This window comes from Dinoponera quadriceps, unplaced genomic scaffold (genome assembly GCF_001313825.1).
Source record: "Dinoponera quadriceps isolate SergipeBrazil2010 unplaced genomic scaffold, ASM131382v1 scaffold3290, whole genome shotgun sequence".
Taxonomy (NCBI): Eukaryota; Metazoa; Arthropoda; class Insecta; order Hymenoptera; family Formicidae; genus Dinoponera; species Dinoponera quadriceps.
This window is the reverse complement of record NW_014558496.1, coordinates 360,132-385,891: the sequence shown is the minus strand read 5'-3', so window position 1 is coordinate 385,891 and position 25,760 is coordinate 360,132. Positions and strand designations below refer to the sequence as shown.

At 46.2% G+C, this 25,760-nt stretch overlaps 2 protein-coding genes across 2 annotated transcripts in view; both read right to left on the bottom strand.

Annotated features, from left to right (window-relative positions):
- Window positions 1–9,984, bottom strand: part of LOC106749890 (cysteine-rich secretory protein 2-like) — a 62,636-nt gene extending 52,652 nt beyond the window's left edge. The window contains exon 1 of the mRNA XM_014629805.1: window positions 8,019–9,984. The gene's annotated coding sequence lies outside the window, so the exon portion shown is untranslated. The remainder of the gene's footprint in view (window positions 1–8,018) is intronic.
- Window positions 9,985–21,126: 11,142 nt separating this feature from the next.
- LOC106749888 (protein PIH1D3) overlaps window positions 21,127–25,760 on the bottom strand; it is a 28,771-nt gene continuing 24,137 nt past the window's right edge. Inside the window, exon 5 of the transcript XR_001374893.1 lies at window positions 21,127–21,150. The gene's annotated coding sequence lies outside the window, so the exon portion shown is untranslated. The remainder of the gene's footprint in view (window positions 21,151–25,760) is intronic.

Below are 25,760 nucleotides of genomic sequence, written 5' to 3'. Positions count from 1 at the left end.
AACGATAATAACGTGATAGCTTGAATTCGGCTGGGATTCCGATGGGGAACACTAAAAAAGAACTCGTTCGATATCCGATGTGAGCGCGAAACCAGCCGTACGCACGAGCGAACGAGATTTCGCGGCGCCGTCGACCGCCGCGCGATAGTCCGGAAGTAAAAATGTCCACCAGGAACTCGGAGCCTTGGTGAAAATAATGTTCACATAGAAATTGAAATATAAGCAGAGATCTTTCCAAAGAAATCGTCTCCGAGGTGGAAAAGTGACGTATTTGCGAGTAATTCCCAACGTTTATCTCACTGTTTCTCGATAAATGCGGAATATTATTAGTTTCCTCTCCCTTCATCTACGGACTGATTTGCAGCCCGAAAGGCGTTGCCACGGCGTTTCGCAAGTTTCATAAGAAATGTTCCGATATAACACATTTCGGACGGGCGACGCTCGGAGCTCTAAGGGTGTTAATGAACATCGTTACCCTCGGACACCCTTCCATTTCCCGTTTTCGGTCGCGTTTTCCCCGGAATGTGTTGAGGAATTTTTCAAACTCGATTACCGCGGGACGCGCGCGCGCGAAACTAACCGAGCGGCCGCGCTAGGACCGGCTTAACTAATCGCGAGCTCAAATTAACTCATTATTCGCGAGCTTAATTTCCGCGACGTTTACCTCTCGTTTCGGGTAAAATGAGAGGGCACGAAAATAAACCCCGGGTATATCAGCCGGGGTAGCGAAACGAGGCTTCGCGAACGCGCGGCAATATCGCCGGCTGGCAAACGAGACGAACTATAGTCGGGGTTGCCGGGGTTGAAACGCGAGATGCTTTTCGGGGGGGATGAACTACTCGTGAAATAACTCTCAATTTGCGCGAACGAGTCGACAGCTCTCCGTGGAGAATTTTACATATTTCTCCTTTATATACGCGGCTAACCAGCCGGCCTAACTTCAATTCGCGATAGAGTATTTGCGTCGCGTGTTAGAACAGTTTGACGTGACCGAAACTCGTGTGCGATTCGGGGAATAAACGAGAGAGAATTCCTCAATAAGTTGTCGGAGAATCCATCGTTGCGTGAATTCTTTAAAACCGATCCCTCGGTTATGCCGAATCTCACACGGGCGGACGTTTTAAAACGGGAGAATTTCCGCAGAACGCGCTGTAACCGGAGAAACGTATCGACGTTCCGCTTGAATTTAATTTTCAATTACAACCACCCCTCCGTCTCGTGCGCGATGTTTATATTTTAGAAACTCCGAAATCCATATTATTAACATCCGCCACGTTTCTTTGCGAGATAAACTCTACTCTGACCGTCCGTTTTTGCGCGTACTAAAAAAGCGTGCTAAAATTAAAAAGGTGTTTATATAGGGGAGAAAGAAGAGAGAAAAGAAAGGGAAAACTTACCGTAATATTCTCTCCGCGATAATTGAAGAATTCGTACGGTTACATCGTGAATTTTGAACCGCGCGGATTTTCGTCGTTGAAAATACCATACTTATTGTGATTGCCGATGTGATTTCTCTGTTTAATTTCTCTCGCATTTGGACATATGGATACGCGAGCCGATTTTCATCAACACGGGCCAACACGCCTTTTTGCAATCGCGTAATTATAATTTACGGTTCCCCTCGCGCGTCTAAATTTTTTCCGCGCGCGTGGACTCGCACGCGCGACAAAAAAAAAAGGAAAACACCGCCCCGCGAAAAACCGCGCATTGTGATGCGCGCACGAGGCAAATACGCGCGTTACTTTATGGCCGGCCACCGCGCTACAGCCGCCCCATGGTATAAATAAACGTAATAATCCACGCGAAATTTTTTTCACGCGCACACAGAAAAACCGCCGGCCGCGCGAATATGTTTACGCGAAGGAAACAATAATCGGCATAACGGGCGCTCAGCCCCGCCATAATTGAAAATTTCGCGCGGCGTGCGCGGTAAATTTCTTGTNGGGGGGGGGGGGGGGGGGGGGGGAGGGCAAATGTTAATTCATTTCGAAGTAACCAATTGGATTTTCATGGCATACGCGTATTAATATGTTAGCGATTTCACGTATTAATCGATTTATCGCGCGATAACGAATCTATTAAAACGCCGGGAATTTCACGGGGTATCGCGCGTAGCGCGATTTTCACAGCCGTACGTGTGACAGATGAAAAAGCAGCGAGTAAAAAAGTCGACGAATTCGCGAATTCATGCGAGCTTTTCTACGCGATATCGCGCACATTTGTGTGGTGGCGCGAGATTTTTCTCTTTTTTCGAACTTGGCATTCGATGATCGAAGAACCTTCGCGAAAGCAGGTAAACTGATTCGTCTGTGAGAATTTATCGGTGCCCCTTCTGCGTTTTGCAGAATAATAACAATAAAATTTTCGTTGATATTATTTTCACTCCAATTATAATTATTTCACGGAGCCGTCCGTATGATAAATGTGAGCCGATGAAAATCCATAAATTCGCGCGGGCTTTCCACGCTACGTTCGCATATATTTGTGTAATCGCGCAGTTTTTTTTTCCCCTTTTTTTTTTATTTCTCACGCAGGAGGGACTGTCAAAACAGGCAAATTGATTCGTCTCGCGATTACCAACGCACTCTTTAGAGATCTTGCGGAATAATAATTGTGATATTTTCAAAGATATTATTTCCACTCCAATTATAATTATTTCGCAGCCGTGTGCGTGATAAAAATGATTAAATGAAAATACATAAATTCGCGCAATATCGTATATTTGTGCATTTGTATGAATTTTTGCAATTCTGCACTCGGAAATCTAAAGACTTTCGGGACGAATTTTCGAACTTTATAGAACAGTACAATAACAGTGAAATTGTAACAATACAGATAAAATGTTAAAACTAACAGAACGCACTCTCTTTCTCTCTGTGTTTAATTAATAATTATAATAATTATAATAAAGTTCCTTTAACCGTAATTCCACACATGTAACGAAAAATAATACGCGTATCTCTCACAAGCAAATATCTAAAATTACGGTATCATTATCACGCGCATAATTATCGTGCCACAAAGAATCATAGAGATCGCGCACGCCTTGCTTAATTTTCCACCTTGACGCTCTCGTAGAAAAAGAGAAATCACTGCGGGATTAAAAATGTGGCCTTCTTTTTGCCAGTCGTGGTGGCGCGTAATGGATTTATTAATTCAAGCTCGACCTTTATGCAAACAAAGTATACGGGCGGCGGGCTGATACGCGGATAAACGCAGCTACTAAACCAAAAATATTTCCCTCCGCTAGCGTGCACACACACACGCGCGCGCACACACATATAGGCAAACAAATTGCATTCTGCTCCGTTTAAACTTTCCACCACGACGATATCGCATTTTCCTGAGAACAACGTGCGAATAAAATACCGACCGCCGCGAAATCGACAGTTTTTTTTTTTATGCCGTATTGCGATGAAAATGTTTCCGCAGAAAATGCTGCGAGGCGCGCGCGCAAATATTTCGAGGATTTCAAAGGCTTTCCGAAGATTCTTGAAAATATCGTCCGAAGATTCGACCACGTGAGAGGTGAAAAAATGTACGCGAAAGCGTGTAACGGAATTTCCGGCCGACGCGGTGCCGGTGAAACGAACGAAACTGTAGTTAATCTACGAGATTCATTTACGGAACGGAGTGAAGCACGGAGGGGATAATTGAAAGCGTCACACGCCAAACTTAATCCTTTCTCGCCGATTTGCGAATATTTCACCATAATTTCTCACACTGAGAGAAATTGTAGTTATTTACCTCACTATGAGATCAGACGCAGTGGAAGGGATAAGGAACGTGGAATGAAATTTCGGTGTATAGGTCGACATAAAATCACGCTTCAATCCTCAATAAAAAGAGCAGGAAACTAGCGTTAGGACCACTGTCGACATTTTATTCCTTATATATCCGCGTGCTCATATCCCAGTCAGCACATGATATCACTCGTATACACAACATATTCTCATACTGAATGTACTGCAGACATAAACAATATATTAAGGACATCCTTACATTATTTCACGCAATACATCATATCGTAGTACATTATTAGGATATAGTCAGAATGCAGCAATTTAATATATCTGTTAGAGCGGACATTACATGGCAACGTCAGTGCGAGATGTGATATGTACTACGAAAAATATTGTCGAGATGTGTTCTCTACTATGTTACGTCTACTTTTGGTACATGTAGTATGTGAACAGTATACACGAGATATCATGATCGTATATCACATGATATACGAGATATCATGTGATGTCTCGGTTAATATATATTATATCAATATCCGTCGCGTGTTCGTTCAGAGAAATGTTTCGCTGATCCAGCCGGAATCCTAAATGTCACAGGTGAAATGTATCGCTGTTTTTCCTGCGTCTACTAGAAAACGGTGGTATACGTGTAATTTACAGCAGAGCACCGGCATTCTACCAATATGTGCGGGATAATTTAGATCCTGTTACGAATTTTTCACGAAAAGTGCGGCCTTAATCCGGACATCACATGAAGACCCTCTTGCTAAACAAGACGAATAGTTCGGATAAAAATTCCGTCTCCGTTACCGATATATATCAATCAGATACAACACATGTAGGACAATCAGCCGATACTTTTTCTCCCCGTTGCATCTTTTTAGCGGATCACGTCGTTTTAGTTAGCGTAATCGCGAATAACTGGCTGGGAAATCGCTCGTCGAGTTATATTCCTCTCACGGAATACGCGCGATCCGAGAGTCTGGGGCGCGAAAAAATCCAGAATGCCAGGTCGTTCAATTTATTAAGCGCTCTTATTAATCAACCGTTATTATGACGCCACATTACGGGGGGCTCCCGGCCCTTTCGACGGTAAAGCTGGGCGCGAACTCACTTGATATGCGCGGCATAATCACAAATGAGAAATTGCACGAGAGAGGCGAATCCCGGACTCCGCGTTTCATTGACCAACGCGCGAGGGAGACTAGAAGTGCTACTGCCGCGGCCGATAAGAGACGTACAATGCGACGGTGAATTCCGCGCGGACGAGAGACTGCTTTGAAAACTTGACGCTCCGCGGACTGGCCTTCCCCCCTCCTCCGACTTATCCGCATACCTGCCGCGCTCGTAAAACGCAAATGCGAATATAACGCACGTGAAATGCGCCGAGCGGAGTTGAGCCGCGCGATTTGCGGCAACAGATGCGCGTTAGTGCCGCAGTGAAACCGCAGCGAATCGTTGCGACCTTCCGTGGAACGGGATCGAAGGAAGCGCGTGTGAGTAGCGCGTTCTTGAGTAACAATAAGCGACGTAAGCGAAAAGAAGCACCAGTGGTGATATTATAGAGGAGTCTGGGTTATATAATGGGATGCAGCCGATAACTTTTCACAGAGATGCGTACAATTGAATGCCTCGCAATAACTGCTGTTAGATGTTTTTTTGTTTACAGCGTGTTGTCGGCTGTCGTGTTAGTTTTAGTTGAAAACTTGTTAGAAATTGTTCAATGCATTCATTGCAATTTCTTTCATATCTTTGCATGAGACAAGCAGTGGTGAAATATTTTCTATTACTGTAAGTGCATTTACGTTATTAAGCGATCCTTCCTTGTCACTTTTATTACGTGTTCTATCACGTTGAAAAAATTCTGAACATTAGTGTTCGGGAAATAAACAAGTTTTGTGATCCCATGATGCACCGCATAAGAAACGTAATGGGGTTGATGCACACTTTCGGTAAAATAATAATTTCGTCCTTAATTATTCCCTCGCTGGAAAAATTGTGTTTCTCTTGTAGCGAATAGTCCGAAGAATATTCGAATGTTTAAAGACCAAGTTGATTTATTTCGTTTTCGTGTGTTTAAAACTTGTGTAAACCTTAGCGTTCCCATTACATCGAAAATGGATGTTCAAAGTATTAAAGCAGTATATATTTTCTCATACTGATAATATAATAAAATTGACAGGACTCCTCTACAAAATGGTGTGTTTCGTTCATTTCGTTCGGTCCACTTGTTGCAAAGTAATAACCGTTTACATTCAACACACTCCCAACGGCACACCTGTACATCAATTTTTACATTAAATCATATTTAGATTTGGACGGAGATTTAGATTATCGTAGAATCTCATTCAACTTTGAAATTGGCATACATTCGAGTTTTGTGTTCGTTATCGTTAATCGAAGTTTGTGAATTCACCGTTATCTTCATCCCTTCGAACTTTCAGTGAGAAGAGATTATTACCCTGAGATTATCATTCTTATTACGAGAGATAATTCAGAAACTGATTCCTTTCTTATTGAAAATTCGGGGAACGATGATAATATTGAATTAATAAACTCAAAGACTGTAATGAGAAAGATTAACGAATAAGGCTCAAATATATATCAATTTCGACGTTGTGAAGGATTTAGATGGAGATTTAGATTAACGTGAAATATGATGCGACGTAAAAATTGCCGTGTATTCGAACTTTGCGTTCGTTATTATTAATCGAATCCCGTATTATCGCGATTCCTTGGAATTTTCAGCAAGAGATCATCACGCAGAGATTACAATCACTTCTTATCAGAGACTCTCGTTACAAGGATATGAATCTCGTAAGAGATAATGCGAAACTGATGCTGCCTCATTGAAAGCTCGGAGGGACGACGATAAGTGAAACACGTCTCCCCTCGATATACAATCACCGGGGCAACTCGTGGCCTTCGGGAGGGCGGTTTATCGCTTCCTCGCGGAGGGCTTCGCGCGAAGCGATTCGAAGCGCGCGAGTTTCTCGCCTTAAAGCGTGTCCGGCGGCTTTCGCAGCGTTACCGCGTATCGTATCGCCGTAATTACAAATGACGATGATATTACGGTCGTGCCACGCGCGGTCGTCGTGTTACGTTATCGCGTAATGTCATAACGTTACCCGGATCTAGGCGCAATCGTATTTTGCGTTTGATATCCTCCCCTCCCGCTCCGGCAATAACGCTTACGCTAATTCGAATTTTCACACGTCACGTCTCTCGCTCGCTACGAGGCGAGTTTATAGGCCGATAAGTCGTGTGCCGGAAAACAGTCGAAAAATTAATGAGACCCAATGAGAGGATCTATTTTTCGGACAATTTTTGCGTACGATAATATATACGTACGATAATATATATTGCATATAAGTAGATGTTACTTGTTTCAAGTATTTTCTAAGTTTACTTATTCTCGTATATATTCTGAATCCTAATAGAGGAGGAGGTGGTTCGGATTATCGTCCCTCACTCACATTTTGTGCAGTAATTTTATCAACAATCAATATTTTCAATTGAAAACTCAACGATTACGTTCGTCAAAATATCGTTCAATCGATTCGAGATTTCTGGAATATTTATTGCTTAGGACGTTATTTATCGAAAAGCGCGACGATCCTGCTTAATGAGTCGAACAGAAATAGGGGTGATAATTCGTTTCCACCTTCCGCTAAAATGGATTTCGAAAACTTGGGTTTTATTTGAAAGAAAAGCAGTATTTCGTTACAGATATACATATTTATTTAAAATAAACTCTTCGAAGAAACAACGATAAATATGATCGGGAATTTTTAATGCAGATACTAACTTGTCAGAAAGTAGACACAAACTGCCGGAAGTTTGTTTCGACAAGACGAATAGACTTTCAAACTTAATTTACCGACTTACCGATGTCAAATAACTACTTCGACGTGAAAACCTCGAGAAAGAGGCCGCATTAAATTTATTTCAGCGCGGAGACCAAATCAGCAAAATTCCGCGCTGCCGCTTTGCCCAGCCCGAAGTGCGTGCAGCGGAACAAAACCTCAAGTAGCGAACGAAACGCTCAAGTATATTCGTGCGAGGATACGGCCGAGTTACTCATCGTCCTGCGTTCCGACATCCGACGCATCCTGTTCCCAAGATCCAACAAGCCTTGGCGCGCGCTAAACGTAACCGACGCGGATCTCGCGGATTTAACATCGCCGCTAATCGAACGCTACACGAACGAGGTGCATGCAAACGCGGTACCCGGTGGTTACGCGAAGAAGGATATCCGACTTCTCGGCGACTTACCTCACGACGACGGCGGCGGAAGCGGTGAGACTCGCAGGGGATTCTGGCGTGTCGTCGACGAGTCGCGCCGATTAATTAGCGCCAAATACGCAGCGGTTCTAAGATAATTAACGATGCTTAATCCCGCGTTGACCCGATCTCGCCGTGTACAACTATTACTACTACTACCAGCGTAATCTTCGAGCACACACACACATACACGAGCGCGCTCGCGCGATGTTCCCAGTCTCTCTTTTTCTCTCTTTCTTTCTCTCTCTCTCTCTTTCTACCTCTGTCTCTCCTGCACGGTTCAATTCAGCGAGTGACAACGACGCTCAGTCGTTCCGCTGGAAGCGGCCGTCTTTATCCACGTTTTATCCGCGCACGGGGACGCGGGAAACGCACGTCGTTCACTCGACACTCGATTGTTATACGGTACTGTTGTCGTTACTTCGTTAACCGTGCCGTCGCCCCTCCTCCTGCTCCGCGGACTTCCTTCTGCCGTCACCCGTTGCTGGCGCGGTTGTCCTCGCTGGTTTTCCCACCCGGCGGTACGTGTCGCGCTTTATATTTTCCCGAACGAAGCACAGAACCGAACGCGCCGTGCGCCGCCGGTGTTCCTCTTCCGCGATGAACGACGAAATAGAGAATCGAGCTCTCGTTGCGCTCCCTGCGCTCGAAGCGCGATATCACACCGTCGTGCCTTTTTCCGCGGGGCAAGTCGGCTACTTGCGGTATTTTCAATCGCACAGATCGCTCGGAGTGTCCCTCCTGCGCCGGAACGGCCTCGGGGAGGAAAACGACGGCTGCACGACGACGCGGGAATTAATCCGAAAACACCAGACGCCGATGTTTCGACGGCGAACAATCGCGACTAACACACTCGGCCGGCGGGAGAGAGTCGCTTCCGAGGGCAATTTAACGCGAAGATTTATATATATCGATTAACGAATTACCGGTGGGCAATTAACGCGGAAACAATCGCGGCTTGCACAGTCTTGTACGCGATCGGGGATGTCCGAGCGCGGAAACGCGAACCCGAGTATCGGTTCGCGCCTCCCTCTTTCCCTCTCTTTCTTCCTCTCGGTCCTCGCGTAGCCACTTGAATGAGGCCGAATGAGAATTAACGCGGGGATGAAGAGCTCCGGGGGGTCGTTTAAAGATCGGGGGAGCTCGAGCGAAGAAAGCGGGACCGGATGAGAAGCGCGATCGGCGGAAACCCGAGCTCAGCCGCTCTCCGAAGAAGAGACTCTTCTCTCCTTCTCTCTTCTTCTTCGTTCTCTCCGTCTGTCTCTGTCTCTCTTGAGGGAGGCTCTCGGAGATTCCGCGAGGGGTAGAGCCCACGAACAACACGACCGTCACATAATCCTTCCGCAGTATATCGAGACGCGCGTCTGTCGTCACCGGCGGTGAGATCGGCGGAGGTCTCGCCTACGAGGAGGCGGTCTCGGGGTCTCGACCTCCTCGGGGTATCGCGCCGGACAGCCGCCGGGCACCCTTATCCCCTCCGAGCGTGTCCATCCTTCGGAGGATCATCGAGAGGCATATCTCCTCCCCCCGGAGAACGAACTTCCGTCGATCGGGGTGTAATTCGCGAATCACATCGTAATCGGTCCGTCTCGCACCTTCACTGCTGTGCACTCAGTGCCGACGGAACGGAACTCCGCCGCGGGATCGCGAGATCGTGGCGATCAAGAAGGTGTCCGGGAAGGGAAAGGGAGGAGGAAGAGGAGGAGGATACCAAGAGAGAGAGAGAGAGAAAGAGAGAGGATCGACGTCGGTCGGTCCGAGAAACGACGAAAAAAATTGATCGCCGCGATCGATCGATCGTTCGACCGGCCGACCTCGCGCGAGATCGGTGGGATTCTCAGACGGTGGCGGGTGGTGAGTGATCAGACGATGTCATGCCGATGTAGGCGGAGGGAGAGAGGATGGTTCGTGCTCAGACCGTACGACGGTACTGCGGCCACCGCCGCGCGATGGGAAAACCCCGGTAGTAGTTCCGTACCGCGGAGCGGCGCGCGGCTGTCTGCGTGCGAACTGGCGCAAGCTCCTACGAAGCTCGGCCGACGTAGGGACGAGAGGGAGGGAGGGAGGGCGAGCGAGCAAATGCGCGACGGAACGCGCGGACGGTAAAAGCTCGATACCGTCGCTCGCGCGCGCGAACGGCCACGCGAAATATACGGAGAGGGAGGGGTGAGTCCGCGGGCCGAAAATTCGCGCGCTAATTCCGCGATATTAGCGAGCCGGCTAGATGCTCCGGGTATTAGGCGGCGACAACTCCCGGTTTCTCGGCGATACGCGTGATTTTATACATTAGCGACAGAACGCGCGCCCATCGCGCGACGTTACGGTCGTTAAACGGCAATTTTATGTGGCCCAAGTGTGACGTACGACCGTCTGTCTGTCTGTTTGTTTATCTGTCTGTCTGTGCACGTGAGTGCGCCTTCGTTTATCCGCGCGGAGCGCGGCGCTCGTTATTTCCCCCGGTGATGGGAGATTTTCGCGAATTCGCGGGGAGAAGGGAAGAGAACGGGGTTTCTTCGTCTTCTCGTTCGAGGAGACGGAAGGTTCGCGAGTTGACGCGGAGGTATCCCAGGGTTGCCTCAGGGTTCAGTCACGGTGAAAGGAACGAAGAACGAGGAATTAAATGTGGGGAATTAGATGTGAGATATTCGGAATAAGCTGTTTAGGTGATAATACGATGAGAGAAGCAGAGTAAGGTATAGGAACGTATCGAAACGAAAAATCGCGCCACTTTTACTATTTTCTAACGAACTACTGTTGTCATCATGCGGGAGTCGTGGGACAAAAGCAATAATGACCTTTCTCGAAATTATAAAACGCACTTTTTATCTACGCCAGCTGGAACTACGAAAATATGTAGATACAACGGTAGACTTCTTTATTGTTGTTTATTAATTAATGAGACACAGATTTCATGGCAAACTATTTTATTAGTTGTGACACAAAAGTCGACGTCGCATTCAAATATTTACATGGGAATTAAGGCGGTCCGTTACCTTTATTTGATATACGGAGTAAGAGCAAACGTCAATATTTGAGAGAGAGAAAGTTTATATTTGGAAGAACTTGTTATCTCTCTCTCTCTCTCTCTCTGACACACCGGAAGCTTAATTATTCACCTATTCATCTTATTACTTATTCCAAGGCCCGATATATATATGGAAAAGAATTAATCTTACATCAAGAATCTACGAAGAGATATCTCGTTATCCACGCTTGGGACACTTCCATCGCACTTCCATCACGACGTGACGTCTTCGCGCGACCCGGCGATGTTTCGAACGTCGGTGGCGAATTTTCATTACCCCACGTTCATTTCGAAAGTCAATTATCGAGAGATCAGTTTACCGCGGAAATCGGAGACATTACGAAGACGGAGCGATGCCCGATTAAATTTACGCTGAGAGAAGAGTACCGAGTGTTACCCGAAGTTGCGTAAATATAAATCGTGTTTCCTCAATATTTCACTTTCTCAATATTTCTCAATAGTTCGCCGTGGCATATACATTTCCCCACGCGAAGAAGACCCCTCAGAGCATCACCCGACAATTACACCGACGAACCTGCTGCGTCGTTCCCAAATGTAGATCGCGCTGCAATTTTTGCAATCTGATTCAGGACACAGAGAGAAAGAAAGAGAGAGAGAGAGTGTGTGTGTGTGTGTGTGTGTGTGTGTGTGTGCAGTTTCATAGCTCATGAATACGAGGGTGGCAGCGTGATATCGATGTTCGATGTCGCGCGAGCTGCTACTACCAGCCCCTCGTCACGGACTTTATTTGCAAGCGCATACGTGATGGACAGGTCAGTGAGAGAGAGAAAAAGAGAGATGTAGAGAGAGATAGATAGAGAGAGAGAGAGAGAGAGCAGAGACCACACAGGGTCGAAAGGAAAATGTTTATGATGCGCGCGAACGCATTAAACACCGTGCCTCGTATAACAGTAACGTCGCGTAACAGCATGGAGCCCGCATTGTCCTCCGCATCCGGCAAGTAATCGAACGTGATCGATATACGAGCAGAGAGAGAGAGAGCTCGCTGGTATCTCGGCGAACGTGCGGCAGCCGCCGCCGATGGAGAACGCTCTTTCACTCTTGAGCAGGTCGGACGGATAAGTTTGTTTATCCGAGGACGGGAAGTTTCCTTAAGCACACACGGGGTGCAATCTATACCCTCCACCTATATATATATGCGGAGTGACCCGGGAGAAACGTAGAAACCGGTCGCGCTGCCGTGTACGCGCGCTACTGTTCTTCGGACGAATTTGTCGTTGAACTTCCATTAGCGAAGATTCAGCCGGAAGCTAAGCGAAGGGATCGCTTTATATTCGCAGGCTATCCCGTCTCCTCTTCTCTCTTCCTACTTTTCTTCTTCTTTCCTCGCGTTTCGGCTAATGTACGAACCGGCCCGAATGTTAATTACACCGGGGTCAACACGAAACTTGCGTCCTTGATTTAAATCGAAAATTCGAGTTACTTTTTATAGCGCTGACCACGGATATAACGATTAAAAATCAAGATCAGTTCTTCCATTTTCCATGATGTAGTAAATAACAATCAAAGGGAGTTTCCAAACTGCAAACTCTTCGAGGATCTGTGAGTGAGACATGTGCTTCAATTTCCTGCAATAAAAGACCTCGAATGTTAATCTTCCGTTGTATTGAAGAACGTTAAAAGTGGTCTAATGATGTGATGTTTAAAATGAATTTTAGTATTTCTTCGGCAGTATAAAAACATAAGGATAAAGAAATTTAGCCAAAATATATTTCGTTATTTCATTTTCTTTCTTCATATTATCAGTTTGCAAAATTTTAAAACGTAGCCTATACTCCTCCAGTTGGAGCAAAATCATTCTTTTACTGTCATTCTCTGTCCCAAAAAAAGAAAAAAAGAAACTTTCGATAAGGATGCAGATTATAACGCGAAATTTGTTGATCAGCGTTATCGATGAAACTCGTCTCTTGAGATAATTAAATAATTACTCCTTCATTTATATATTTCATACGTTTCGCAATTCATAACTTGCGTCGGCTCTTATTGTTTCTTCCCGTCCTCTGTTGACTTCACACGTTATTTGTATATTTTGCTTCTTACATTAATATTAATGTACATATTTTCTTACTAACTTACGTACAATTTTACACATATATAAGGAAGAAAGGTAAAGCACAGTCGGACAAACGCGAGAGGCCGAATTTGCTTATTGCGACAAAGAAAGTCGAGTGAGAGCGAGAGAGAGAGAGAGCGAGAGCGAGGGGGTCGCGCGGGGGAAAGTCTCCTTTTCATCCTCTTGCTAATAAAGGCAGCGTTTCCGGGACGCGTGTCAGAAAAAGGGCTAATCAGCTATTCTCTCTGTAAAACGCGCTCGTGCATATGCATCGTCGCGTGCGGCCCGCATCTTTATTCGCGCGCACGGGGCGTGCGATGTGTACGCGTAATACGCTTGCGTCCGCGCGTCGAAATAGAGAGAGAGAGAGAGAGAGAGAGAGTGTGATGCAGAGAAAACGCGGGACCTGATAAAGAAATTCCGTGCCACGAGTGCTCGCGAAAGTTCGCAGGAGGCGGACAACCTAATTATAACAAAAACTTGCAGTCGCTCATTACTGTCTCTGAAATACGTTTCCTTCGAATGCGACACGCGCGCACGGAGGGAGCAACGAGCGCGTCGGAGCGTACGTTCCGCTCCGAAAAGTCGCGCAGTAGGATTTACAGGTGCAATATTTTTGGCAGAGGCCGCCGCCGGGGGTGTCTTTGCCACGACGTTTTACGTGCCTTCGCCACGACGTTTATATACAGCTGTCTCGCGCGACTCTTCCCGAATCGAAATCTCGCTTCCACATGAGCTCTACGAATTCCACGTCGCGGAAAACAACGTGCAGGCTGTTGTCTTATCACGACGCTACAGATGGTTATTTCGTGCTGTTTTCTCCGTGTTGAACGGGCGCGATTATCTTCACAACTTTTCTTCTCAACCGACCGGCAGAAACTTATTTATCCCGTGACGATATCGTCCAATTTGCATTTATTAGAATATTTCAGTATGCAAATAATGCGAAAATAAATAATTACAACATCAACAATCGAATACGATATTGTCACAATATGATCAAAATGATACCGATCAAATACATGGATGTATGTGTGTACGAACGTAAGTTGTTTGTAAACGAAAGAGCATGCGAAAATATTACCCGCAACCGTTCACCACGTTAGCGGTCGTAAAATCAAGTTGTTTGTAAACAAAACATGCGTACCGCCTCTGTACATTACATTATATTACGATTTTACAATAATAGCACTTCAGAGGGTCATTCGAAGGGCAACATATCATACATGGTTGAATTTATCTTTTATCTAATACTGTGATAATAGAAATATGTTGTTCCATTAAAAATATTGCCTTGAAATATCGAGAATCGCGATCTTAAAAAAAATTTTTAATTAAAATTTTTTTTTTAGTTGGTCCGTAAATTTATTTTTTGAGAATTTCCTTCCGAAATTTTAATAACATTAAACGATCCCGTAAAGCGCCGAGTCCGATTCCGAATTTTTGATTTCGGTCGTTTATTAGTTTTTTAAGTGGAAGCATTTTTTATCATTGCCCGCGACTCCTGTTTTCTCCGTTTCTCTTTACGAGCTCGCTCACTCGTTGCGTTGATTCTCTTATTTCGGTGATTGCCGAAGAAAGACCGATCGACGAATCGCGCTGTATTGTCATATTTAATTCGATAAAGGAAGATTCCGAAACGCGGTATCGAAGATTCGGCGGAATCTGTGACATCTCTGTGTTAAGCCACGCACTTTTTCGACAACCCTCGTATTCGCAATATGCGCCCGCCGGCAGTTCCAAGCCGAAAGTATTGTTACACGTCGAAGAGAAAACGAAAGACGATCATTTCTTTACGAGTTTTTCCAACATTACGCAAGTCTTATTCTCTTGTTATAATGTCGAAGCGTATCATAAATCATAATGTCCAAGTAATATCATAAATCATGTTGCATAAGTCATTTATAAACACTTAATATAAATTTGTCGAGTGCTTCTTTACATTGTATTAACCATTACCTTTCCAACGCTATAATGTCACGGACCTTAACAATAAAGATACGCACGCGAGTCGGTAATTACGCGTCACGTAACAGTCATTATTCTCACGTAGAACCCCGACGTTGACAACAATAACAACAACAACATTATAACGGCAATCAAGCCTCGAAATGAAGCCTCGCATAAGATCATTAACGATCGCGTCTTGCGAAGATTTCAAAACGGATCTCCTCGGTGAACTCGTCGGTTATCAGACGCGGTATCGAGAAGCGTTCTAAATAACAATGGTGAAAAATCGCTTCTCCGTGATAATCGCAAGTAACGTGCGCGCGTAATTAAAGTCGCAGGACCAATCGGTTCTTCCGCGTTCTACGAACCGCGCGACGAATACTACCCACGACCGACGATCAATAATGGATAATATCAGAAATTTATTACGGTTCGCGCGAGCGATTACGAGCCACGCTCGTTGGGGGAAGAACAGCTCGGGGTAATATTCACCGCGGAATAATGTGAGACAGAGAGAAACTCCGCTCGAGCGTTTAAGTGTTTCGCTACCTGCACCGTTTTCGAGCGCGTTATGCGAGATTGCACTTTTTTTCCTCCCACACACACACACACACACACACACATCCGGTACTTTCCTGCTGAGTTTCTTTCTCTTCGCCGAGAGACCCCTCCTTTAATCACTCCCGACTCCCGTGTACGGTTTCTGTTGTACATACCTTTCTACATAGTCCCGCATTCTTTTTCCACTTTATTCCCGAAATTCGACTTCGGCTATCTGTCATCCGTGTGACGAAAATTTTAAAAAGACAATATCATCCGCAGTAAGGAATATTTACAGGGTACGCCGTTCGGAGGACTCGATTCACTCTGAACTCTCGCCGTCTGCATTATTGCAACGAGCCGCAGATAAATAAATTTCCACGCGCGCGAATAATGCACGAGAATGCGCTCCCCGGCGAGTTTCGGGCCCGAATCTTTCATTCAAGGGCCGCTACGTCGTACTTTCGTCGTGAGAATAGAGGCGGGAAAGAAAACGAGAAAAAAGAAACGTTCCCTCAAACGTCCCTCTCACGTCGTTCGCGCGAGAAATATTTCAACGACGCCCGCCACCGCGAAGGGTTAATTAAATTCCGACGTGATCGCTCTAATTAGGATAGCTGCGGGACAACTCGCGATCGTCGACCGGGACTCGTTTCGCCTCGCCGAAGTTTCACCCCGGCGACTGCATCAAACGGTTTTACCACCCCGCCGTCCTTCCCTCCCCCTTCCCCCTTCCGGCCCATCCTCGACCTTTTCCGCTCGTCACCATGATTTTATTCCTGGAATACGGGAGTAACTGTTACATGAACAGTTTCGCGCTGTTGTGTGAAACGTCCGAGCGCCGGTNCGAATCTCGTTAAAGCCCGTTTCCGGGGCTTTCGAATCGCTCGTCCGCCCATTCTCTTCCGCAGCCCATTAAAACCGGAAACATCGGCGTTATACGTCCCCTCACTCCCCCTCCCCCTCCCCCGTTTCGCTCTCGTGTCGTCTCCTTTTATCTCGACCCCGGGGAAAAGCCTGCTTTTCTCTTTCCCTCCCCACGGAACGTCATTAATTTCGCTGTGATTACGCGATAGCGACGTGCTCGCGGAATGTTCGCGTCTCCGCGAGGATTTGTTTATTTACTTATTTTATATATATGTATATATTTTTTTTTTTTCGCCGACGTGCATTCATTTATTCATCCCGCCGTGTCCCGTTTTGTTTAGATGTATGCGCGTATTCGAGCGTACGCGCGTTAATTTATTCCACCTCTCGGCTCCCCCCCTCCATCCCGTTTGCATTTTTCATCGAGAGCGCTTTCTGCCGAACCCCGTAACACCGGAACTCCTCGCGCTCGGATTCGATCGTCGCAATTACCAGAACGAATTCTCCCACAGCGGAACCACTCCGAGAGACGCCATGCATCACGACATTGAGTATCTTTCCCCGTTTCGATATCGCTTCGATGTGAGCCGTAAGTTCGAAGACGTAACGAAATTTCTCCAATGAAAAATTATACTGAAAAAAAAGTGCTGCCGTGACATTTATCTGATCCAGGTAAAATGATTACTCCGATACTTTTTGGAAAATATTCACCGGAAGTAGAAATATAATCGACCGTATATAATTGACGAAAGTATTACTTGATTTAAGAAACTGAAAAAGAGAAGACAGGTAATTACATTATTTATTTAACTCGAGCACTTTTTCTTTTATGTACGAACCGCCGAATTTATATGCGTCGTCGCTCCGCTCAGAATATCGACCGCGGGCATCCGACGAATGGCGGTCGTGAACGCGAAAAATCGATAAGTCGCGGGAATAATATTTTCGCCGTCGACGAGCCCGATTTCGTCCGGTTTCGACGCGTAATGCGGCCATTACACCACGGTGAATGCGACGGAATGCTAACTAGGAACTTACCCTTTAAAGCTTCGCCGTTCCCTCCCCTCGTGCGTCGTCGTAGTCGTTGCTGGCGCTAATAACAATACCGCAATGTCGGATGCAACAGACCGGTGGTTGCGGGCTTTTTTGTATCGCGAAAGCGAGCTGTACAAGCTCAGCAATAAAAAGCTGCGGTCTACTGACGATCGATCGCCGACCGGCTTGTCTTTTATAGTCTTTGGAAGCGCGGAGGAGTCCTCCTATTGACGAGAAATAATCAGTCTGAAGGCTCCTAGTAATAATAATAATAATAATGTCTTCGTTAAAAGCCCGTTTGAATCATCGGCTTGGTGGGAAGGGGGAGGGAGGGGGGAAGAATGAAAATGCGGAGAACGTCGTACCGCGCTGCTTGATTGAGCGCGCAACAATCCTGCGTGACGGCGACGGAGGACGAAGGGGGAGGAGGAGAAGGAGATGTAACGATCACTATATTGTAGTAGATCGGCGCGAACCACTGCGCGCGCGCCAGCGTCTGTCAAGCTGTCGGCAATTAAACGCGATTAAATACGATTAGACATTATTATACAACGCGATGAAGGAACTTGCAAGCGGGGAAATAGCGATGGCCGTCTTGCTGTTCGCGTTTAACCTGCGTTCACGTTCAAATGCGCGTTGAGAGAGATACACCTGGGGAAATTATAGGAATGGGGATAATTAATGCGAAGAATATTATCTTCATGGGATTATAATATCATCGTGGGATACGTGAAGGGTCGCTTTCGATGTGGCAGGCAGCCGCTATACGATATCCGTGTAAAGATTTTCGTGGATTTTCCACACAACGTAGACCTCTATTTTAGAATATCTAAAATTGCCCCGAAATAGATGATCTAATTACCAATTGGAAATCCCATTTTTATCCCGAATATGAGATGAAGCCTCTTTTCCGCGACGCTAATTGTACATTACCGCTTTACTTCGTGACGTTTGCGACTGTCAACGCCAGAATCGAGTGACAGTTTGGCCGAACATCAGATTAGAAGATTAAGGTTTTTGAAACGTGAAACACCGGATTTTCCATATCGATGTCAAGTCGATATAACGTCAGAAGCATCAGAATGCATATTATTTATCCGCGATATCTGTGCCAGCGGATGTGATGTTAAGGAGCTTCTTCACAAATTTCTTATTTGCTGAAAAAAGACTGCCCTACAACTTTATTTAACTGTCTAATTAATAAATGTTATTTTGGAGCGAAATTAAGGCGAATATATATATGAAAATAGTATTAATAAAAAAAAAGTAACTAATATGTCTTATAATACTGTGTGTGTGTATGTCTGTGCGTGTGTGTGTACACATATTACAACACAAAGATATTATTTACTTTTTTTTTTCATTAATGCTATTTTCACGTCAGTTTATTAATATGTCAGTTGAGTTAATAGAGATGCACACATAATGAATGAAAGTGGTATATAAATATTTAAATATATATTTGTACATATATCGCGGACGTTACTATAAATTGTGATATATATATATAAAATTTTCGCGTATAAATTTTTGTAATTTTTATTTTTTTTTAATTTTTTGTTAGAATTGACAACTCAGTTGTATCAAATATAGCAGTGATAACAGCGTATATGCATTCACTGTATGCCCGATCAAAATATTCCAACCAAAAGTGGAAGGCATCATCGGATATCGCGTACATTTCTTACCCTGTCGTTGATACCGCGATGATTCCGCGATCGACGAGAGCCGGGAACCGAATCTTCCGGCCTCGCGATGTGTGTTGTCAAGCCGTTAATAATTAGTAGCTCATACGTTAACAAGCTCGGGAGCGTGCTCAAGCTTTGAAAATGCGAAGTAGACACTTCACGTACATAGCGCGTGCATGGCCCCCTCGAAAAATACACATGTGCACGGACGATTGTTAAACATTTATTAAACTTCGGTCTCTATGAAATTCTACGGAATTTTTCCACGAGAGAAAATTTCTCGCCATTCTCTCCTCTCAAAAATCAGTGAAACGCGCGCGCACACAGGGAACGGACAACAAAAACACATACACACATACGCGGATACGCACTTCAGAGTGACAGGACTCTCGAGTCTAAAATATGCATCGTTATTATTTATGTATGTATCAGTTAATATCGATATACGTAACGCGCGTACAACGTGCCGTTCGTTTTCCATCTGCATATTATTTATCCAGCGTCATCTGTGCGATTCGAAATGTTACAGGGGTGGAAATAATTCCCCGCTTAAAAAAGAAAACAGAAACAGAGCTAGAAAGAGAGCAGGAATAAAAGAGAAGAAGTATAGAAAGAGAGAGAGAGAGAGAGAGAGAAAGAGAGAGGGGGAAGGGAAAAAACAGCTATGAGAGAAATGTCGGAGTGATATAAATTTTATTACGGGCCGCAGCGTGTGCAACAAGCGCGCGTTATTCGAGTATTACTCGGGCATCTCGCGTTAAATGCGCGCTCACATTAAAGTATCGCGTACAGGCGCGGCGCGCAGGTGTATAGGTGCAGGTAATAAAACGTTAATTACCGATGTAAAACGGTGGCGCGCCACCGCTCCGTGTCCGTTTGCGATACGCATTCCTACGCGGGATACCCTTTGATTCGGCAAAGCGACCCCTTCCCTCTCTCTCTCTCTCTCCCTTTCTCCGCCCAGGTTTCGAAATGAAATCAATATTAAACGCTATTTTCCCAATCGGGCCGCGTTTATGGCCACGCTAATCCACAAAAGTCCGTTACACTCGTCCAATTTGCGAAATATGCGATCGGAGAGAAATAGAAAGAAGGGGTTGCAGGGGAAATCGCTCGTTCCGTCGATACGTAATTTATTACTCCGCCATCGATGTCATTTGCGTTTTCGCGATCGATCATCGGCTCGCCGCGGCCGACGGTGGTCGCGATTTCCATGTTTGCGCACAGCTGCCGGCGCGACGGCGATCGATAATAATGTAATACGAGAGAATAATCGCGGTACAAAGGAAATCGCGTTGTGAGAAGGTGGTTGTGAAAATAACGACGAATGTGCGAAGTCGCGATCTCATCCGACTCTCGTATCTCCTATATCTTTTCATATATTTCAACGCATATTGCAGGAATTCTGCGCACGGATTTCCTCAATTCTTACGTCTTAAAACAAAATGGCTGCATCGAGTACACGGGAGGCTCGAAATTCATACAGATATTCGAAACAACCTATTTTGACGCTGAGAACAGCAAGGACGGAAGTTTTAAGACGTCATCGGGGTCAAAGTAAGAGTAAACTACATCGTTAGAATTTGACCTACTTCCCTATCTTGACTCCCGCGTTTACAGAATTAAAGATCCGAATGGAGTCAAATTTCGCCTCGGATACGAAGCGTGGTCGAAGCGCGAAACGACACGAATCGTTTCTCCTTACGTTCGCGGACGACGTCTACGTGAGCGTAGCCGCGATGTAAGGCCGCCGCCTGTCGAGTTGCTTTATATCTTTTTATGGATCTATAAAGAGAAACGCAATCTGAAAGTTTATGTAACCCCGAACGACGGGGTGGACACACGAGAGACTATCAAAGTTTATTTTTGCCAACTTATATCGCTATTTCGCCCAAGACCCGCACGCTCTCTTGTACGTAACTCTTTCTCTCTCTCTCTCTCTCTCTCTTTCTCTCTCTCTTTCACTCACTCACTCACTCACTCATATGTTTTCTCGCTCGGATCTTCGCGATTTTTCGTTCAAAGGGCTAACTAACGGTATTACAGCGAAATAACAGCCTTTCCGCGGAGAAGCTGACTTCGTAAGTTTCGGAATCGTAGCCGCCGGCAGGCAGCGTACGCGTAGAGCCCGATCGGCGGGAGATCTCGATTGATTCACTTTATCACTCGGCGGATTATTGTATTGCCGGGGTAGTTTGATTACCGATTGAACCAGAAGTCCTGCGCCGGCTCGAAACGAGCCCGTATCGCGGCGAGAACCCGGTCTCAGCGGTTCCTACGGGGATTGATCACGGAATTCCGACGAAGTTAAGATTAGTTAAGGATTGCGACTATCGGGGAGAGCCAGTCCGAAACTTGCCCCCCCCCCCCCCNAAACTTGCCCCCCCCCCCCGCCTGTCCTCCGAGGTAACGACGCCATCATATTTCTTCTCCTCTCATTCACTCACTCACTCACTCTCGTCTCTCTTCCTCTACGATCGTACGTCGACGATCTGTCGAGTGTCCTGTGAAAGGATGCATACGGTCGATCGATATCGATCCGGGGATCCGGCTAAGTTTAAGATTCAATCGGCGTTGCCGGGGATCGCGCCGGGGAAATCAAGGATCCGTGAAACAGGAGGAACTCACGGAATCGGGAGTCCGCGCGGAATCGAAGATCCTGCGGAATTAGGAAGGTCGATGGCATGCGATTTATGGCGGCGAGGGCTCGTAATATTTAAGGGCCCGTCGTACGAAGGATCCCCGCGGTGAATTCGACGTTCCGACGTCTCGAACAAGCGCGCGGACGCAGAGCCTTTTCCGAGAGAGACGGGGAGAACGTTGTTCGGCCGTAAAAAAAATCCCATTTTTCGAGCTCGAGTCTTGCGAAATCGCTCGTCGACGTCACGGTCGTATGACCGCGCCGAGAAAAAAAAGTCTCGATGAGAGTGCACACTGATGAGACGCGATAGATCTCGTTGTAGACCTAGATTCTTCGTAAGATCTCCCCCCCTTCGACCTTCTCTCTCTCTCTCTTTCTTTCTCTCTTTTTCTCCCGTTCGCTTGCTCGCGTGCGCGCGCGCGCGATCTGATTATCGTCAATTGAGCGTTCCACAGCATCTCGCCGATCGTTCCATAAACCGGTGAATTCCTACAGAGAGGAGATATGTTACATTATACAGTGAAAAAAAAAAAAGAGAGATTAGTCGAAATTGCGCGAATCGGGTTAAACGAACTCAATTTCAGAGTTTTATATAGCGAGCTAACTCGTCGTAATTCAGTCAAATTTTCATATTCTTCTTTCATATCCCGACGATTTTCCTCTTCCCTTGCTTGTTTGTGCGTGAAACAAAGCACAAAATTTAATTCAATAAGGTGGTCATAAATTCTGCCCGGCCAACATTTTCGGCCGCAATTTTTCATCCGATTTACTTAAATCCCTCCCCCCCCTCCCGTCCGATGGGAAGTAGAGGATTGTTATTCGTGTTATCCCGTAATTGGAGGAATCTTTTGGTACGCTGGAAAATATTTGGTATTTGTAATACTATAATTGTCATACTAGAAGAATTGGAGTCGGGAGAACCACTTTTCCGTGCACGTGCGTTCTCAATTTCCCTAACGTGTTTGTTGCTGACTGTATTTTTCAATACCAATTCCCGCGTCAAATTGCTGATTTAACTCCGATTCCCCCTCGACTCGACTCGATCGCGGTTTATGCGGCACAAAATCTGCACAACCCTGGTTCCTCCTTTACTCGGTCTTTTTTTTTTTCTTTCGTGCAGCACTTTTGTCCCTCGCCGACGTTGCTCTTTTCGACGATCCCGTGACTCCCCGTGAGTCGATTCGGGTCCCTTCGAATCAGCGGGATAAAGTTTAACGTCGATAATTGAGGGGAAACCTCGGGAGATAAAGGAGGCAAATATCGGACGGAGGAGGCCGCGTTCCTCCGTTAATCCGACAGATGGGAATTTTCGCGGCCGACTTCGAGAGCGGGGTGTATTCGTGACGCGTGTCTCGATTCTTAGGGCTGACTTGCGGACGAACAGAACCATTCTTTGGAGTTACTTCGCGGTTGGGTGAGACGAAGGTGAGCCTTTACCGCGCGCGCGAGTTCGCCGGGTGGAATCACGTACGCAAGTAGGTGAAGTGCGCTCTCTCTGTCTCTCTCTTACTCTCGGGCGAGGAGACGGGACATGTAAATTGGTAACGTTGCCTCTACCGCGGCTCCCGGGACGTGAGACGTGTGTAAATGTATTACATCCTTACGTGTGCCCGCCAATACGCGAGCGGTAAGTGCACATACAGAGTGTTCCCCGACGACGACGCGATTCGTTTTAACGAGCGCCGTCGCGGAAGTAACGGAAGAGGAAATTCGCGTATGAAGGAAGGGAGAAACCGGTGGAGATAGAGGAGAGACGGTGCTTCTTTCCTCTCTCTTTTTCTTCGAGGGAGGAAACGAGCCAAATCTGACTGTCGACGATGCGTCATCTTTGCGCGCCCGGCGATGCGAGATCACACTTTAATCTCGCTAATTTCTTGCGAGAGCGCGGAAGCGCGCTCTTCGAGCGTCTCTTTGCGCTTTTGAGTATTTGTGTTCGGTGTATATCTTAATATATATATATTAAGAAAGAGGGAGAGAGAGAACTTGCCGCGGTTAGTCCGCGGGTACACTCTGTACAGGGGGAGGAAAACGGAAGATAGGGCGAGCCGGAGAGAAATGCGGCGCGACGTAATTCATATACGAAACGAATGGCACTCCGAGAATAGAAATATTCCTCTTAACCCCCGCCCGTTATAGGAAATATTCCTTTTAACTACGCTACCCAGGTGGCATACCTAAGAGGTATAGAAATCAGTATTTCCGCGGAAAAATTTTGTCGCCGAGGAAAATGCCGAGGAGATGTTATTTACGAGCGCCGGAGAGACAGGACGGGGTGGGAGGGAGGGGGGAATTTTGCCTTGTATGGCATTAAAAGGGGCCCATCGGGACTGTATTCATGAATAATATATCGGGGATTTATGGAGATGTACCGCAGGAGCAAGGATCTGTGAAATTAGGGATCTGTGGGAAGCAAGGATCTGTGAAACCAATTGATATCTCGTCATCTCTGCCGAGCGAAAGTCGACGCTGTCGCGTCGGTCGAAAAATGCGAGAGACCGCGGCGAATGTAGGACGTTCCGTGTTCGAAAAGAAGAAGAACGGTGCGAAAAAGAAGAAGGAAAGAAAGAAAGGAAGGAAGAAAAATCTTGCCCATTTTAGCGCGGATTATTCGGGTCCTGGATCGTCGAAGACCGAAATCTTAATTATAGATCTGCACGATTCACTTCGTCGGATGAATGAAGAGGTAGTCAAGTTTCATTTGTCAATTCCAGCGAAGGTCCCTTTCAGCAAAGGACATGTCAGATCTTCAATGGTCTATCATCCCTGTCTATCGAGGGGCCTAAAATGAGCGACGTTCTTTACCGATAATTATCAATCTTTATTTAAGAAGATCCAAACTCTCTACTTTCCGCTTGCATTAACGAAACTCGAACGATACGTCGAACGTATCTATCGAGTCGTCTGCGAGAGAGGAAGCAGGGCAGGCGATCTTCTCGCAGTTTCCTCTCACGACCGTTCAACCGGGATCGAAACAAACGGGCCGAACGGCGAATCACCATCGTCCTCCCCCGTTCACGCTCCGCAATTACGCCGAAATTAGCACAAAGCGACGCGGACAGCGCGGGAAGAGACGTTCGTGATGAAAATCCCGAACGACTGGGAATATAGTCGCGCGTGAGAGAGAGGGAGAGAGAGGGGGGAGGAAGAGAGAAAGAGAAGCGTGTTAGCGCGGAGATATGCACATACGTATATAAGTATATAATGCTGGCGGGATAATCCGGAGTCGTCTATGTCCTTTCCTCGGGATCCTTACCGCCGATAAGGGGTTTACGGCAACTATCCTGCCCTTCCGCTCGACCTGCTCACCACCAGCCGCCCTTCCTCGCGATACTCACCCGATGCACCGAGTGCACTGTATCGAGATTTATGCACTCGCCGCCGCACAATGGTATGCGCAATTGTATCCTGTTCATTAGGTCCGTCGCTACATTTACGAGTGGTTAAGTACACACCGTGCCCTTCAAAGGACCGCACCGGCGGAAGCTTACGCGGAGGGTCTTCCCCGTACGCGGAGATTCGAGACGGGAGAGAGAAAGAAAAGATGACGTCAGAAAGGTTTCTCGCTCGGTACTCCCGAAAGTCCCAATCGGCTGGTCGCGATTTTTCTCCCAACGTTTTGATATTTTTCTCTCGATCTCTCTCCCTCTCTTTTAGCGAGAAACAGATTTTTTTTTATATAATATTGCTCTCGCTAGCCGGTGTTATTCAATTAACGTCGCTGCGCCCTGTTATAACCTGTGTGACCTATTATTTTTTTTTTTTGACGCTCGCAGGAAGCAAAGCATTGACACAAATATCGATCGTATCTTCGGAGAGGAGAGGGAAAAGGGAGAAAGGGTAGATTTTTGCGGACAAACTCGCGCGATCGATTTTTTTTTTTTCTTCGACAAACAAACGAATCGAAATTTGCCGA